We start from the raw sequence: 18,429 nt of genomic DNA, 5'->3' as shown, positions 1-18,429 counted from the left end.
GGGTTTGGCACTATCCGTAGTCTCAGGCACCCACTGGGGTTCTTGGAATCTCTCCCCCTCAGATAAGGGCGGAATACTGTACCTGGAAGAGTTAATGAAAATTATATACCAGTTTTACACAGTTTTTGCCAGTTCTTGGATTTCCTCCTATCCATAGCCTTTCCTCGCCTCCTCCTCATTCAGCATGATATCTGGAGCAATCTAAACCTAATCAGAGCCACGCCCTTATCCCCTAGAAAATGAGGCACGTCCATCAGCCTCCTCACAGAAACCTGGGACAGCCCTTTCTCAGAAACCACCAGTTCATCTCCAACCTCAGCAGCCAGTAGGGAGTGCTCATACACTGTGCAACTTCAGACTCTCGCCTTCCTGTTTGAGGAGCCCTCCGCTCCCAGGGGGACCCACCCTTGGTGTTTCCTGAGTGTGCGTCTGGTGGGTCCCAGGCTTATCAGCGTATACACCAGAGCTGGAGCCCGTAACAGGAGCCTTGCCTATTGCCTCCAAGCATTCTGCCTCTGCTGGTGTCTTAGGCGGATCAGCACTTGGAACAATGGAGCTTTCGCCCCCAAAGACTTTGGCCTTTTCATAAAGCTGAGCTTCTCTTATTCACCAAGGTGTCAGGTGCCCTGAATTCTTTTCAGACCCTTGGTTAAGGGTGCATTGATAGTGTCTTATCTGGTTTAAATATTGACAGAAAAACTTGCATTCTCAGACTTATTTTCTTTCTGGCGCCCCAGGTGCTTTCATTTTTAAAAGTCTTGTGTAAAAATGATGATCATTGTTCAGCCATGAGAACTGAAATTTCTTGCCAAAGTAGTGATGGGGCTTAACTTTCTTCTAGATTTGGCAAATGTATCACAGTACTGTCTCCCAGATGAAATGTTTTACTCCCATCCCAAGTATCTCAGGCTGTAATCTATACCGCAGCTTTGTTACCTCAGAAGACAGGTGGGAAAGGTGTGTGACGAGGGTCCTGGTTTGCACAGTTAAGGATATTGCCTCTGGAAAAGGAAGTGAAGGGAGTTTGAGGTGGCAGTGATATCTTCTGTCAAAGAAAGCACGTAAATGAACCATTTGAATTTTAAATGGAATTTTAGTGACTTTTTTCTTCCTTCTTAAAGTTCCTAATATAATTTCTATAATGATTTTCTGTTTTCTTTCTTAATAGAATGTAAATGGCAAAGAAATGATATGCTATTTTTGATTCAGGAAAAAATAAAAGTCTTTTTTATGGGAACTCTCTTTTTAAATACACGTTAGGGAATAGATAATGGCAACAAAAAACAATGTTCTCTCTTCCTATTCAGAGGGATAGATGATTAGTGTATGTGCTTTTAATATATATTTACTTATTTGATTGTCTATTTTAAGAAAGGAAGGAAGTAAAGAAAAACTCTCATGCTGGAGTAATTTCATTAGATTCATAGAATGGTGGGGCTGGAAAGGAGCTTGATGAGAGGACTCTGTCTTTGTGTCACACTCCCACTTTACAGATGTGGACACTGAGACCCAAACATCTCAGTTATAACAGGAACAAAGGTACAAAACAAAATTGTGGCAGAGCTAGGCCTAAATCGAGGTCTAACTTCCAATTCAGGCAATATTCTCTCAGAAATTACATTATTTTTTTAAAACTTTCTTTTAAACAAAGAGTAATTTACATCGATGTGCTTAAATCTAATAGGACATTTGCTTTTGGAAAAACCAGGTCTACAAATTGGCTAAGCCAATTCAGGGACATACATTTGAACAGTATGGAGACATTTCTTTCCAAGCTGTATTTTATCTGAGTTGTATAAGGAACTATTATAATTTCAATTATTTCTTTTCCCCTACAAGATTTCAAAGAAACACTTCTCCATTCCCATTTTGGCACCTGAAAACATGTATTTTAAATGGGTCTATAATTATTCCTTTAATAAATATTCATTTAAGTAGGTAATATTCTAACATTTTTGGATATAAAAAATCTTTTATCAGATTAAAAGAAATCTGTTTTTTATTCCCACTTTTAGCCACGTTTGAGTTGGTCTCCGTAATCGTCAGTTTCAACAAAATATTAAGTTAAAACATCAATGTTTTTGTTTGTTTGGGCTCTTTCAGCTTAACACAAGGGAAAAAAATACAAAATGCATTTACCTTTTTGCAGCTACGATAATTATATACTCTATTTTTCACTTATGCAAAATTTATTTTTGAGGGTTTTCTTTTTGTTTCATTTCTCTATTTTTGCATTTTCCAAACATCTGTACCATGGCTGGTGGCGAGAGTAGCAGTGGCTGGCACTTTTCCTCCACGTTTTGAGAGAAAGAGAATTGGCTGGAATAAAACCTTGCTTTCCATATGGTTGACTTGAAATACTACATTGAAAAGGTATCGTCTCTTTTTCTTTTCTGAAACCAGAGGTGAAGCCCAGAAACAAATAGCAATATTGATGCCAAACCACCTGTTGATTCACATCAAAAAAAATCCTTGGCAATGCATCCCATACTTCATCAGTTGAAAAACCTAAATGGATGAATGATCTTTGTGCATTAGTAGCATCGTATCAACAATACATACTGCTGGTCATTCACTTAAGAAAGCCTAGATTCTACACATAGTCAAGAAATGAATTGAAAGTTTTGCTTTTGATCGCTTTGTAAGTATGTTTGGCTGTGAAGTGTTTATTGATTCCTGGAATAGTTGGACCTAGTGTCAGGGACAGTGAAGAGGAGAAGATGACACTAGTGCTTTCTTTTACCTTGATTAATTCTAGTTAGGAAAAGCAGTAGTCTTTGTCTTATCAATTTTTTAATGTAAAATATTTCAAGCATATAAAAGTATAAAGAATAATGTGAACATACAGGAATCCAGCACCCAAGTTAAGCAAACCTCAATCAATGTGGAAAATTTTTTTCCCAACCTGATTTTATCATATGTTATTCTAAGTTATATATGGTGAGGTACACAGATTAAGTGTATAGCTTGATGAGCTTTTATGTAAGTATACATCCATGCGACAATATTCAATCCAAGATATACAAAACATTCACAACACCTAGGAAGAATCCCTCATGCCCCCTTATAGGCAATATCCTCCAAAACTTTAACAAAACGTTAAAAACAAGCAAAACTCTTCTGATCTCTGTCATCATGAATTAGCTTTACATAAGCCATGTGTTATGACTTACATAAAATTCGTTCTACTGTATGTATCACTAAAATCTGAGTCTCTAATTGTTAGACATTATTTCCAGTATTTCCCAATCACCACCAAAATTGTAGTTAACATTTTTGTACGTGTTTGTACACAGAGGAGGAAATGCTAAACTGTAAGAAATAATGCATTTTGAAATTTTTATTATATATATATTTTTTAAATTTAACTTTACTAACTTTACTAAGAACTATAAAATTTCTCTCTTTAAAATGATAGTACCAATTTACATTCTCATTAGCAATCTATGAGATCTTCTCCACATGCTTCACAACATTTTGGAATGGCCAAAGTTTTTACATTTTTGTCAGACTGAGGGGGATTGAATAATATATTGTTTAAAATTTTTTACACTTTTCTACACTGGGGTTTCCTCATGTGTGTTGCCTATTTGTATCTTCACCCATGCTTTTATTGGGGTATTTGTTTTGCTATTGTTGTTTTGGACAGCTTTTGGTCTTGGTTTTGGTGGTGGTTGTAATATTCTGGATTCTCATCCTTTGGGCAATATAGATTGCAAATGTCCTTTCCCAATTTTCAGTTTCTCTTTTAACTGTGTCTGTAGTAGCATTTATTTTTAAGAGTTTCTAATTTTAATGCAGTTAAATTTATTGATATTTTCCTTTATGGTTTGTGCTTTTATGTCATTTTTAAAAATCCTTCCATATGACAAGATCCTTAAGAAACCTTCCTATATTTTCTTCTAACAGTCTTAAAGTTTTGCCTTTTACATTTAGATCTCTAATCTTCTTAGCATTTATTTTTGTATATGGTATCTTACATGCATCATATTTTATTCTTTTTCCATGTGGATAACCCAATTATCCCAGCACCATTTAACAAATTAGTCATCCTTACCCCCTAATTTGTAATGCCATCTTTTGCCTACATCAAATCTGTTTATTAGGATCTTTATCCAGTGGACTGTTTCTCTATTCTTGTGCTAACACAAAAGTACCTTAATTACCATAGCTTTATAATATTCTTGTTATTTGGTAAGGTAAATCTCTCTACATTGTTCTTTAAAGTTCTCTTGGCTCTTCTTGGCCTTTTGCTCTTCAATATGAATTTTAGGGTTAGACAGTCAAGTTTGGCAAAAGCCCTGCTGAATTTTGTTTGTATTTACATTAACTTTAGAGAATAATCTGGAGGAGAATGGATATTCTTATAACCCTGTGTCTTTCTGACATTAAGGCTATATTCCTCTACTTAATCAGCTCTTCCTTCAAGTTCTTTAATAATGTTTTATAATTTTCACCATAAAGGTCTCGCTTGAACCTGTTTTGTTAGAGTTCCTCTAATGTAACTTAGTTTTCATGATATTATGTATAGAATCTGTTTTCCACTGTATTGTTTATTGGTTATTATTGGTGTATACTCAGCAACTTTGCTGAACTCTCTTATTAGTTCCACTGGCTAAACTGAAATTCTCTTAGGTTTTCTACATAGACATGTATATCATCAGTAATTAATTCCAACTTGTCTCTTAACTTTCAATTCTTAAATGTTCAATTTCTTTTTCCTATCATATTGCATTACTGAGACCTCTATATAGCATGGAGTAGAAGCAGTGATATTCGGAATGCTCTGTTTCTTTCTTTAATGGAAATGCTCTGGAAATGTGGTATTTGCTTAGGATTTTGATAAATCAAAATTATTGTAAGAAATTTTCCATCATCTATTTAAAGTTTGCTAAACATTTTTAATCAAGAATACTAGTTTAAGTTTGTATAATGCATTTTCTGCATCAATAATATAATTAAAATTTCCCATTAATATGTTAATATTTTATGTGATATTAACACATTTCTTGATAGTAAACACTTCTTACATTCCTGCAAAAAACTTTACTTGGTCCTGTTGTGTTTTTTAAATCCACTCTTGACTTGAATTTGCTGATAGTTTAACAGTATGTTTGCATGGGGAGATTAGTCTTTAATTTTCTTAAAATTGTTGTTGCAGAGTTTTGGTGTCATGGTGATACTAACCTCATAAAATAAGTTGAGCAACATTTCTTTCTTATTTTTTTTTCTATTTCTGAAATAGTTTTTATATTATACAGATTACCTATTCTGAAGACTTGGTTAAATTTGCCTCTAAAATCATCTGGACCTGTTATTTTCGGTTAGTAGGGGGTAGGTAATGTAGGGTGGACTTTTGATTATCATCAGTTCCTTTTCTTCCATGGCTATTGGTTTATTCAAGGTTATATTTCTTCTTAAGTCAATTTTAAGAAGTTGTTTTTGGAAAATATACAATTAACAGTTAATCTACACTTTTAAATTTATTTGCACAAAGCTCTTCATAAAGTCTTATGATTTTTAATTTTATCTTTAATTATGTCCCCTTCTTATTCCTAATATTATTTATGTTAGCCTCTTCTCTTCTCTTATAGCTGTCAGACATTTTTCTGTTGCATTAACTCTTTTCAAAAGTTGGCTTTTGATTTTGCTTATCTATTTTATTGTGTCTTTGTATTCTATATCATTACTTTCTGCTTTTGTCAACATTACTTTTTTCACTCTACTTTATTATTTAGATAATTTTTTCTAGATTCCTGAGTTGAATTATTACTCATTTAATTTTAATACTTCTTATTGTTTTTCAAAATAAATCGGTCTCTAAATTCTCATTCAAGTTTCTCATTAGTTGCATAGCATGTGTTGATGTGTAGTTTTGTTCAATTTTAAATATTTTGTAATATCTCTTTTGATTTATTTTTAACCCGTAAGTTATTCAGAAGTGTATGTTTCTATGGACTTCCCTGGTGGTCCAGTGATTAAGACTCTGTTCTTCCACTGCAGGGGGTGTGGATTTGATCCCTGGTCGGGGAACTAAGATCCTGCATGCCACTCAGTGCGGCCAAAAATTTAAAAAGTGTACATTTCTATTTTCTAAACATATATTTCCTCTATTTTTATTACTGATTCTGAATTTAATTGCACTATAATAAGATGTGTTTCATATAACTTTGATTGAAAAAAATGTTTTAAAAATTAGTTTTAGTATATGGATTTTACTGCTGGGCTTGAAGTCCATAGGTGGCTTATCTTTTTCTTTAGTGCTCATACTAAAATTTTTATATGTATACATAGCTACGTATTTTTCTAATAAAAAATAAAATTCACTTCTTAGTATTTCTGGCTTTGTCCTTAATGTAAAAAAAAAAAAAATGTGTCTAGCATGTTTTATCTACTTCTTAAGTATCATTCTCATTATTGTAATTGTTGAATAGAGTTTTAGTTTTACTTATTTGTTTTAAACATGTCCAAAAATAATTATCATTTATTTTTATAATCAACACTTTATTGTATTTACTCATAGTTTTAGTTAATACTATGCACACCATTATTTGTGGATTCTATAGCTTCCTTTCTGGATTTACTTTCCTTCTTGTTGAATTACATCTTTCTGTAATTCTCTAGGGAGGGCCCTGGGTAGTACACTCTTTATGTATACCTAAAAATGTCTTTATTTTATCTTTTACCTTAAATAACAATTTAATTGGGTGTTTTTGCTCAGCATTTGAAGATATTACTCAATCATATCTTAGACTATTGTTCTGTCAACTATCATTACTTAAGAAAAGTCTGCTATCGATCTATTTTTCATCTCTTTTTAAGTACTCTGCCTTTTCCCTCTGGTAACTTATTAGAGTTTTTCTGTATCCTTAATATCTTATAGTTTCTCTGAAATGTGTTTAGATGTGAATTTATTTTAAATTATCAGTCATGAACTAAGGATATATTTTCTAATCTCAAGACTCTAATTCTGGAAAATTCTCAGCTATTTTTTTTCTTTTATTGTATGTTTGTCATTACCTTCATTTTATCCTTCTGGGATTTTTATAGCTACATTTTGGTGTTTCCCAGTCAATTTACCATATCTCAACCGCTTTTTCATTTTCTAAAAGCATATTTTACTTTCTGTGATTTTTTTTTTTTCTGAGTGAATTCCTTAATATCACTTTCCAACTCACTTAATCTTCTCCTTGAAACTGCCCAATCTTGAATTATCCCATCTATTGCATTTTTATGACAGTGAACATTTTTTTTCATTTTTAAGATTTCTGATTGATTTTTATTCATCTTTTCTTATCTTGTCTATTTTTATTTAATAATTTCTTGTTCTTTTTACAGGTATGATTCTTTTATTTATCTCTGAACATTGCAAATATACTCATTTTGAGGTCATTGTCAGACAGTTCTATAAAATCAAATTTATCTGGAGTGAATGTTCCAATTATTAATTTTGTGGTTGTTTTGCATTCCTATACACTAACAATGAAAGATCAGAAAGAGAAATTAAGGAAACAATCCCATTTACCATCTCATCAAAAAGAATAAAATACCTAGGAATAAACCTACCTTGCTATGTTTTAGAATTTTGTTTTGCAGGTTGATGTGGGTCATAAGGCTGTTTTGTCTTGCCTGTTGGTAAGCTCTCTCTCTCTCTCTCTTTTAAGTTTTTCATACCTCCCTGACTAATGGTTTTCCAGTTGCCCCTATCTGCATTCCTGGCTTAATAGTCCTAATCCAAATCTTACAAAGGTGTCCTTTCAGCTTACCTTTAGGAATATTTGATCTCAAGGCTGAGGCTGTATCTTCATCCTTCCACCTTTCAGTGCCTTCAGCTCTATATAAGCTATTGCCCCAGGCAGCAGTTGGTCATATTATGTGTAGACTCATGTTGAAGTAGTAAGACAGACTTAGATCCACCATTCCATATAGAAACTTTTTGGCCCCATTACTTCAAAGACCTAGACTCCCAGCCACTCTATGTGCTTATGGATCCAGATTTCAGTAGGCTTATGGCTTCAGCCCTCCTCACTGCTTTTTTCTTTGCAGAAATGATTACTTTCTTTTAAGTCTCACTCTGCCTCTTTAGTTTTATTCATTTTATATTGTATCAGTTTTTTCAGTTATCAGTATATCTTGAACAACACTCCTTTGATTTTTACCTCTCTTTCATTTAGATACATCATTTTAAAACAAATATTATAAATAATAGTTATTATTATTGAATGTTTAATGGTGCTGGGCACTGAACTTTATAGATACTATTTTATTCAATTCTCTCTATAATCAGTTATTTTTATTTACATTTAATAAACTAGGAAATTGATATAAACAAGCTAAATAAATGTCCTCTTAGGAAAGAGGTTATGACTAGTAAATGGCAGAAGTAATATTCGAGCTCAGTTTTCTCCACTACCAAAACTAGTATTCTTAAACGACTACCCTATGGTTAGATTTTGTGGGTTTTTTAAGCCTATGTTATAGTGTTTATTTTAATAATAAACTAATTAACTTAATATTTATTGTTGTAAAAACTATATCTGGTACTATCTCAGAAACTTTATTTACTACTTTCTATGTTTTTCTGCATCCTTGGCCCTCTCTCTCTCTCTTTTTCTCTTTTGGTATATGACTATATTATTTGTTTGTTATCAGTCTGGCAATCTGGGAGGTTTTTGTTTGTTTGTTTGTTTTGTTTTATGTTTTTTGTTTTTGCGGTACACAGGCCTCTCACTGTCGTGGCCTCTCCGGTTGCAGAGCAGGCTCCGGACGCGCAGGCTCAGCGGCCATGGCTCACGGGCCCAGCCGCTCCGCGGCATGTGGGATCTTCCCAGACCGGGGCACAAACCCATGTCCCCTGCATCGGCAGGTGGCCTCTCAACCACTGTGCCACCAGGGAAGCCCAATTTGGGAGTTTTAAAGCACAGTTTATTCTTCTAGTAATGATTACTGTTATTTTAAAAAAAATATTTAGACCTATTTTTTAAAATTATCAACATTAATGAAATTGTATGCTGTATAAAATGAGAAATTTAGGTTGCTGCTCCTTCAATCCTCTCCTCCTACCCACTTTCTCAGTTTTTGTAATAATGCATTAGTCAGGTATAGATTACTATGCATCTCTATGATACAGCTGTGGAGAGGATAATCACAAAAAGCTGGATCATTTATTTTGGTAATAGCTTCTAGCACAAAGTAGGTGCTTAATAAATGTTTGTTGAGTATGAAATGAATAGACCTATTTTGTGTGCACACACATGCACACAGAGAAAGAAAACATAGCTAAGATCTCTTTAGTCTCCCTCTACGGCTGAATGACCCACCTATTCATTTAAACCTTGGATTCTGTAACTGTGGCACTGCTATATGATTTAATAAACACTCTTTCTGTCAGTCTTTTGTTGGGCAAACACATGCTTTGTGAATCAACGCTTTACAGTCAATGAACGCCTATCCAAGTTAGCTCAATTCATAGCTATTCCCATATCGGCCCCTTGTGCCCTACCCTATCCCTATAAATAATTAGTATATTTGGTAACTCCCAGTCTCACAGCCCATTTTCTTACAAAATAGTTCATGTTGTTTACTATTTAAATAGAGGAATTTTGAAATAGTTCTTTTTTAGCGTAGTTCTTAAAATCCCCAATTATTGTTAAAGGAAATTCTTTATAGAAATTGCTAGGCAAATTGGATTTTCCATTGAATACCACTAGATCTTACTAAGAAACTTTATGATGATCTGCAACATGGTAGAATAAAAATACCGTGCTTCTATTGTAGCAAAGCAGATTAAATAAAACAATGTAGATTAACAAGAAGAAAGCAAACTAGCATAAACTGGGTCATTTGCTGATGTGCAAATTTTATGAAAATTGTAATGACACTTTGATCAATTTATAAGTACATATTATTCATGTTTATAAGAACACTCAAGCCTTCTATGTGACATGATTTTAACAATCTTTTATACATAAGATCAGTCTGAAATTAAATGGTTTTCCTAGCTGTTTCTATTCTTTAAATTGTAAAAATGATTTTTTATCATTCCCTATTTAAAAGGCATTGAACTGGGAATCAGGAGACTTGATTTCTAGTCCCAGTTCTATCATTTAACTAGCTCTATGACTTTGGGTAATTTGTTGAACTCTTTGAGTCAGTTTCTTCGTTTATAAATGTAAAGAGTTGGGTTTGATGCTCTGTAAATCCCCTTCCAGTGCTCATGTCTAGTATCAATATCATGTGTGTGTCTCTCTCTATTGTATATAAATACTCACATATAAAAACTCATATTTAAAAACTTAACTGCATGTAAGTTCCATACATCAATATCCTAAGTTAATCAACAGAATTCATAAGGAGATATCCAAGAAAGGGATTAATTTTCCCCTGAATAAGGCAGTTGAATTTAGCCAATAGATAAATAACTGGGAGTTACTGTAGGTTCTTGATCAGGACTGACATGACAAAGGCAGTATTTTCAAAATACTGTTAGGCAGTAGTGTACAGAATGGATAAGAATGGAAGAAATTTGAACTACAGACCAGGCAGACATTATGCCAAGGTTCAGGATTAGGTAAAGAGAGTCTGGAGTATAGTGATACTCTAGAGATGAAGTGGAAGCAAAAGATATGAAGGTACCGAGATGTATATCTGTTCAAAAAATCTAAAAAGATTATAAAAAGAAAAATTTTGAAAGAGGAAATACAAATGTCTGATAAACATATGAAAAAGTATTTCAACTCACTAACACCCAAAGACATTATTTATAAAAGTAATAATCTTCAATGCTGATAAATGTGCAGTAAAACTGTCATTCATATAATAGTGATGAAGGGGCATGTGTTGACACGAAATTCTGCAAAGTAATATGGCATTACATTATCAAGAACCTTTCTTTAAAAATGTGTCTTCTGGCCCAGTCATTTAGTTTTTAGGAATCTATCTATAGGAAGCAGAAACTCAGACAAAGATTTGTATACAAAGACTTGTTCATCACAATGCCATTTATAAAAGTGAAAGAAGAGAAGATCTTAAATATTTAATCAAAGAAATTATTAAGCAAATTATGGAACATACATATATTATTATGTAATAATTATTAACTACATAGTTATTAAAGATATTTTAAGTAATTGTTTTACTAGGAAATGTTCATGAAACATTGTAACTGAAAATACCTGATCCAAAAGAAACTTGTATACCTAACATGATCCCCAAATGATCCCAAATTAGAAAAATGAATGTAACCAAAAATGTATTTGGTTACAATCAAAAGAAATACATTAGAATATGAATAGTACTAGTACCTCTGTATGATGGAATTAAGTGATATTTTATTTCTTCTTTTTCTTAAAATTTCTAAATATTCTAAAAATACTCCTATCATTAGAAAAGTAAAATTTTTAAGCAAACAGCAAATAATCTAAGTAAAAATAATTCCAACTCTGACACTAATTCAACTTAAGAAAAGAACGCATGTCTAGTATTTATCACTTCATAAAGGGATTAGAATGTTTTGCTTTTCCAATTTATTAAGCTTTTGGAGTATTTGAGATATCAATTTTTAGAATCTTAATCATATTAAATATGATATATATTTTCTGAATCATATCATATAGTTTCTATTGCCCAGTGTTTCCCAGAATTTCTTTCTCTTTTTTAGATACTTGTACATTTGCCTTAGATTATCAGCCTGCACTTTGACATTGCAGAACCTCATTTGTTTTAGTCCATCAATCAGCTCTGACATTAATATGCTCAGACCACTTTTACATGTATATGAGATTATCACAAGGGAAGAAATCTAGAGCACTCTTTATGTTTTCAATTGTTTTTAACTCCTAAATTTCTCATATTGTAAAAATTTCATAATCTAATAATAGCATTTTCAGTAAATGAAACAGATGAAAATGAAGTAAAGGACACAGCCAATGTCTCTATAGAGTCACTTTTACTGGGTGGCATGAGCTACTACTGATAACATTTATCAGGCACCCATCTCAAGGGGAGAATCTCGGCTGCTCTGTGTAAGAATGAATAAACATAACAACTAACTTGGCTCTGTACCCAGAATTTAGTCAAAAAAGAAACCCAGTTGGATGCCAGAAAGAATGAACCACATAAAGTTTTATCGGCCCAAAATACACAAGTAACTTAGTCTGCCCTTTTTCTAACAAAACTGTATAAGTAAAAATGTAATCTTAAAAAATCTGAATTCCTTACACTGGCCAATGGCATAGTGCTGGAGTAACTAAAAATTTCCAGACCGCACCCTTTTTCCTTTCTGCCAGGAGAATGACCACTCGCTCTCCAGCTCAGGCCTCCACTGACTACAAGTTAACCCAGAACCAGTTGTACACAAGCTCATCTCTTTTACTGAACTGTAAGTCTAACGAAGGCAGAGGCCTTGTCCTATTTATCCTTGTCACCTCACGTTCTGGCAAAGTGCATAATTGTTGAATGAACTAATAATGAAAGGTCAGCAACTTAGTTTAGATGATTCTAGTAACTATACAAATAACCTAAGGGAAGAGTTACTTGGATACAAATGCTCACACCCTATGTATAGGTTATTATACATTAACCTATGATTGGTTAATTATATAACCAATTTTACTAGTATTTAGGTAAGTTCCTTTACAATGATGTTATCACCAAATCATGAACATCTTTGGGAGTAAACATCTTTCAAGAACATATTTTTCCACAAGGCTAAGAGTTAAAGAGTTAAAGCTTAAGAGCTCTTGCAATAATTAATGTGACACTCACAACAAGTTACTACATCTCTCTGAATCTCAATTTCCTCATCTGAAACATGGGAATAGTAATAATACTTAACTCATAATCCTTGTTGTGGGGGTCCGATGAGATCTTGCATATCAAACAGCACCGTGCCTGGCTAAGCCCTTGGGCTATTATTACTACAGTTAGTGCCTCCCAGGTCAGCTACGCGTACTTGCACATGCATCTTGAGAACTGGGACAGAAGGTACAGAGGTATACTAGTGGTGCTGTCCCTGGATATAGAATCAGAGAGCTGCATAAGTGCATAAGCCAGTGCTTTTCGGGCTTCAGTAGCATAAGAATTAGTTGGGAAGCTTGTTAAAAATGTAGATCTTTGAGTTCCACCTCAAGAGACACTCATTCAGTTTAGTTGCTCTGGAATGAGACTCTGAAATATGTCTTTTTAACATGTTCCTCAGGAGATTCTGGTGTAGGTGGTCCCAGACCAAGCCCTAAGTAACCCTGCCATCATAACTCCATCCCAGCCTAGATTGTGTATCATTTCCAGCCCATAGCATCATTCCTCAGGACTCACTCTGTCTGCTTCATACTTTGTGGCTTTACTACCCCACCCCCTCAGCTCACCCACTAAAAGCAGAAGAGGAGAATAGGAAAGATAGGGTCAATTGGGAAAACTTGAGTAGCTGCAGTAAATTATCTATTATTTCGTATTATTTGGACTAATGATCTTCTGCATTAGTCCAAAAGTGAGTGGACTTGAGAGGTAAGCTTGAATTTAAGAATGATAGTTTTCCCCAGATAACTATAGAATGACTGACTATAGTGAAGTTTATCTCCTTTTTTATAATGGGATTGCTATCTATAGAACTTAGATGAATAAGCACAATTGAAGTGCAAAGTGTTAAATGCATGCTCTGATTTAGTCAATCCATTTGCACATTGAAGTAATTAGGATGTATTTAAAAAGCATTCTGCTTTCAATACTTTGTTCTCCATTTCCTACAAATCAAATTAGTGAGGGGTAGATTTGATTTTGACATCATTTTGAAAATATTTTCTTTTTCTTTTTTTAATTTTCTTAGAATTACATTTTTACAAAGTTCAAAACACAACCAACTGTGACTAAATTCATAAAAATAAAACAGAAAGTCCAAAGTGCAAGAAAATGAAAAACAGCACAGAGTAATATGCAGTAGAACAACGTAAATCATATCTCACAAATATAGTTGTAATAACACCCCTTATCCATGTCTGATCAATTAACAACAAATACTTATTCAGATAGCAAATAGCTCATTCTTTTACTTTTGATTGAGAGCCCCAAACTTAATTATCCATCTCAGTCCAGATAAATATGAAAAGGCAGCCAAATCTTAGAAAAATCTTAACCATCTCCTGTTTTCATTGTACTATATGTAATGGAATGAATGAGTGTGAAGAAAGAATATGAAGGTTGTTTTCCTTGTTTGTTAACAAAGCATTCAAACAAGACTATTTATTTTTTAAATAGTTAGATTTGGCAGAACCAAGACACATTTATGGAGCTATGTTTCACAGACAAAGACAAACCTGAGGCTGCATCCCAACTCTGCACACTGTATTATCTTCGACAAATTATTTCACCCTCCTCAGCCTCAGTTTTCACATCGGTAAAATGAGGGGAAATATATCTACATTGCAGAATTATTTTCTTATCATACAATATTGATTGGAAATGCCTGTAATTTAATATGCACTTAATGAATGGCAGTTATTATTATTAATTCAAGAAGAAAGTTTGGAGGGATAAGAACCCAAAATCCTCAGAAGAAAAAAATACTAAACAAAAATATTCTGTGTTCTTAACTTCCCCAGAGACTATTTAAAAGAGTCACCAATTTTATCCTACAATTTTATCAGGAATCCTACAGGATGGATTGTTTTGCCTTTATAATCTTCTTGCCACCCAGATTGCTGTTCTTAATGTACAGCAGTGACCTCAAAATACATGTTGATAAATACCCTTTATACAATTGAAGTGCGTATTTGAATGACTATAATTTTTTTTTTTTTTTTTCGGTACGCGGGCCTCTCACTGCTGTGGCCTCTCCCGTTGCGGAGCACAGGCTCCAGACGCGCAGGCTCAGCGGCCATGGCTCACGGGCCCAGCCGCTCCGCAGAATATGGGATCTTCCCGAACCAGGGCACGAACCCGTGTCCCCTGCATGGGCAGGTGGCTTCTCAACCATTGCGCCACCAGGGAAGCCCATGACTATAATTTTTAATACCAATTATTATCAGTCTTTTGCTGAAGATAAACAGTACTTTGGACTGAGCACAGATTAGATAAGTCTAATTCCCCTTATTTTTTCTATACTACTCTTATAATTTTAGAAGTATACATGTTTATGCACAGAAGTGAAAGACAGATAGAGAGAATGGACAAGAATAGTAGACTCATTTGTGCTTCTTAGGATACAAAGATGGTGTCCTGTTCTGCCTTGTCTTCAGTGACTAGCTCTGGGTTTCATATATAGAAAGTGTTCATTAAATGTTTGTCAGATTAAGTAAATGAGAAACAAAATGCTAAGAAAATATCTGTAGAGCATAAAGGAGCCTGCTCAGAAGTAGTATATGCAGGTAGTAGGCAAAGAGCTTAAAACTTATTTATGGACATCAACACTCCTTTAGTTAGACGGCTCCATGTGGAATGTCAGCCATTTTTACTGAGAGACTAATTCTTAGCTGGAGGAAGCAGCTAAACTAGGAGAAACAACTGATCTTCCATCAGAGAGCCGTGACATGATCTTCATTTCAGAGCTGGAAGGAGCCATGGAGATTTTCTAATCCAAGGGCCTCATTTCTCAGCTAAGAGAGTGCAATGACTTACCCAAACACTTGTTGGCAAAGTTTACTGATACTCAAATTTTGATTTCCTGATTCTGGTCCAATTCATTTTATATTGTACTATGCTGCCTTTGTGTCCACAGACTGTCTCCCTGAGGGTTCCCAAATACCCACTTTGGCTTCTCTTTCTATGACCAAGGCCATGCAATGAAGCATCCAGCAATGCCTCTGATTACAATCATCTCACCTATTACGGCATTTTCCGTAGACGCTATAAAACCAAAATAAAGAGGTTCTTCCTTGTCTTTTAATTCGGTCTTTATCAAGAAATAATAATAAATTATTATTATTATAATTTATAATAATAAATTATTATTAACCATTAACATCTCATCCAAATTACTTTAGCTCCTTTTTAAGTGATTGTTAGCTGATGCTGAGGGGAATGGAGAAGAAAGAACTATCATAATCTGAGGAGAAAGTGAAGTTCCATCCTTGGGGTGTTACCCAGGGGAAGACAAGGCCAGGTGGGCTGTGACCACGGGCATTCAGAACACCTAGGAATTCACTCAAGGATTTGAATCTTAGAGAAAGAGAGGGGAGATGAGAAGCGGTGAGGGAATAGAAGAAAGAGGAAGGAAAAAGGGGGATGGTATTACAGGTAGACTTAATAGTTATGTCTTTTGGTTTATTGTTTACTGTATTTGTAACTCCTGTGCTCAATGGAAAAGCCTTGTGTTCAGGGCATTTGTGTCCTATTACAATTTATTTATATTGCCACTGTCAAGTAATGACTAGAATTCCTTGACTCGAGTATTAATGACATCCATAAAAGGAGAAACAAAGCATTCGGGAGGTAAATATCTTCCCCATCCACCTAAAGAATGGAGGGAGTGTTGATGGGCTGTTGATGGTGAGTTAAACTGGCATACCAGGAATTTTTATAAATGGTTTTCCCATGCTCCACTGAATCTGTGGCTGAGACTTTAGTTGTATACCAGCTGTGCGTGCAAAATCTCATAATTATTCTTACTGTATTAAGCATTTTATAGCAATTTTAGCTCTAAAATGCTACGCGATAGTTTTTATGCAAGTGTACCAGACATGTAAGCTGTTCCAATGAAAACATTTCCTTTCATTTAGACACGTGGTTTTAGGTTTCCAAACTTAGCTCTTTGCATTGATGGAAGAATCTTTAGGACAGACATCAGGTTTTTTGGAGGGAGAAGGGGGGAGACAGTTGGATGTTCTTGCATGTACTTTATTTCTTCAAGCAGCCTTATCAGAAAAGGGGCATTTCATTAATTGTACAGTACTGAAATTAGTAAATATTGCTGCTGAGCGCAGCTCCCCACAGCCTGGCCTGTTGAGAAAGGCACTGGAGAGGAAGCGAGGGTTATCTCTGCATCCCTCTGGGGTATAATGACAAACAGGCAGAAGAACTTGGACTTAACCTCTCTGCAGAAGGCTGACACCTTTAATACTGCTGCACATGCTGCTGCACCCTGCAGTGGCAAGTCTTGGGCCCGAGCCCAAAGCTGGTATGGAGTTTGAACCCTTGGCATTCTGGCCCAGGGCCAAGTGCTATCAATGGAACCCCACTGACACCTTTAGTTATTCTTCCTAGATTAGGATAGTAATTTACTTGTCTCTTTGATTTCAAGTGTCTGGTTTTGTTTCCAGATGCCTCCCAGCTCATCTGTATTCCACGGGGTTCAAAAGACTTTAACCTCATTGGTTCTTTTCTTTGTCAGTTCCATTTGGTGAAATCAGGAGGGATACAGAGACCAGAAAGCAGTAAGGGAGGAGGTTGTGTGTGTGTGAGGCAGTGGGCATGTGGGGAGGGCCTGGTGAGACTGCAGGAATAAATAAAAGGCATATTCACTTTCAGAATATCAGCTGTTATACCAGAGCAAGTCAGGATGGAGTATAAGAAGTAATGTGTAGGACAATGTATTAAAAAATGTCATTAGATAGATTCGTGTGTAAAAGCCCTCCAACCAGCACTAATCTCAAACTCCCCCAAACGATTGCAATATATGAAAGAGATGGAGAGACCATAGAAATTTTATCCCAATGCCAATAAGGTAACAGCACTTGGATTTTAACATGCTATGGTAGGAAAAGGCATTTATGCAGGGGTGTCATTTCATGTTTACAAGGCCCTGTCTAGAACTGTTTATTGATTTTACTGCAATTCTTTCCTCAGGACCCTGTAGACAGATAATTGCTAGAAATGTCCATCATTAGAAAAGCAACGAGTGCAACCATCGCACTAGGAAAAAGATACACATAGGACCCTGCTAGCAGGCATCAAATGGTGGGGGAAAGAGTCACACAATAGCACGTGCAGCTATAACTCAAGGCAAACACACACGCAACATCCTGTGTAGCCACTGCACTGAGAAAATACACATAGCCCCCCGTGCAGCCATCACACATCAGGAAAATACACACATGACACCCCTATGCAACCATCACACCAGGCAAAAACACAGACATAAAATGCTAAGTCAATAGGAATGAACAGCTCATAAAAGCCTACTGGAATAGATCACATCACAGCCAGGTACATCTGTTCTCGGCACTAACCATTACCGTTAGCTTAAAATGCTTAAAATCACTGCGCATCCTCAGGTCTAGGGACAGATTATTCCAAGCAGATTCTGCTAAATAGATTTGGCAATGCAATGAAAGGGACTTCTACTACATTAAAGTGGTGCATTTTGCATCTCAAAGGCCATCAACTATATTTGGAGAAACTGTGTGATTGAAGAGCAATGCTATAGGATGGGATAGCAATTTTTCTGGCCCTCTTAAATCTGAGGGTGATTTTGACCCCAGCTTGAGTTAAGTGTACAAA

The 18,429-nt window shown here is 34.9% G+C and overlaps 1 protein-coding gene across 18 annotated transcripts in view; it reads left to right on the top strand.

Annotated features, from left to right (window-relative positions):
• The window catches only part of ZBTB20 (zinc finger and BTB domain containing 20), a 797,904-nt gene that overhangs the window by 558,278 nt on the left and 221,197 nt on the right, over positions 1–18,429 (top strand). For 4 of the 18 annotated variants that reach the window (XM_060010666.1, XM_060010680.1, XM_060010677.1 and 1 more), the window contains one exon: positions 2,274–2,373. The exons of 10 other annotated variants lie outside the window; for them this stretch is intronic. The gene's annotated coding sequence lies outside the window, so the exon portion shown is untranslated. Of the gene's footprint in view, positions 1–2,273; positions 2,374–12,287; positions 12,380–18,429 lie in introns of all 18 variants that reach the window. 4 more of the 18 variants (XM_060010674.1, XM_060010667.1, XM_060010672.1 and 1 more) reach the window with 2 other exon arrangements.

The sequence above is a fragment of the Delphinus delphis genome, chromosome 4, assembly GCF_949987515.2.
Source record: "Delphinus delphis chromosome 4, mDelDel1.2, whole genome shotgun sequence".
Taxonomy (NCBI): Eukaryota; Metazoa; Chordata; class Mammalia; order Artiodactyla; family Delphinidae; genus Delphinus; species Delphinus delphis.
The sequence above is the reverse complement of the archived record's forward strand: the minus strand, read 5'-3'. Positions and strand labels throughout refer to the sequence as shown.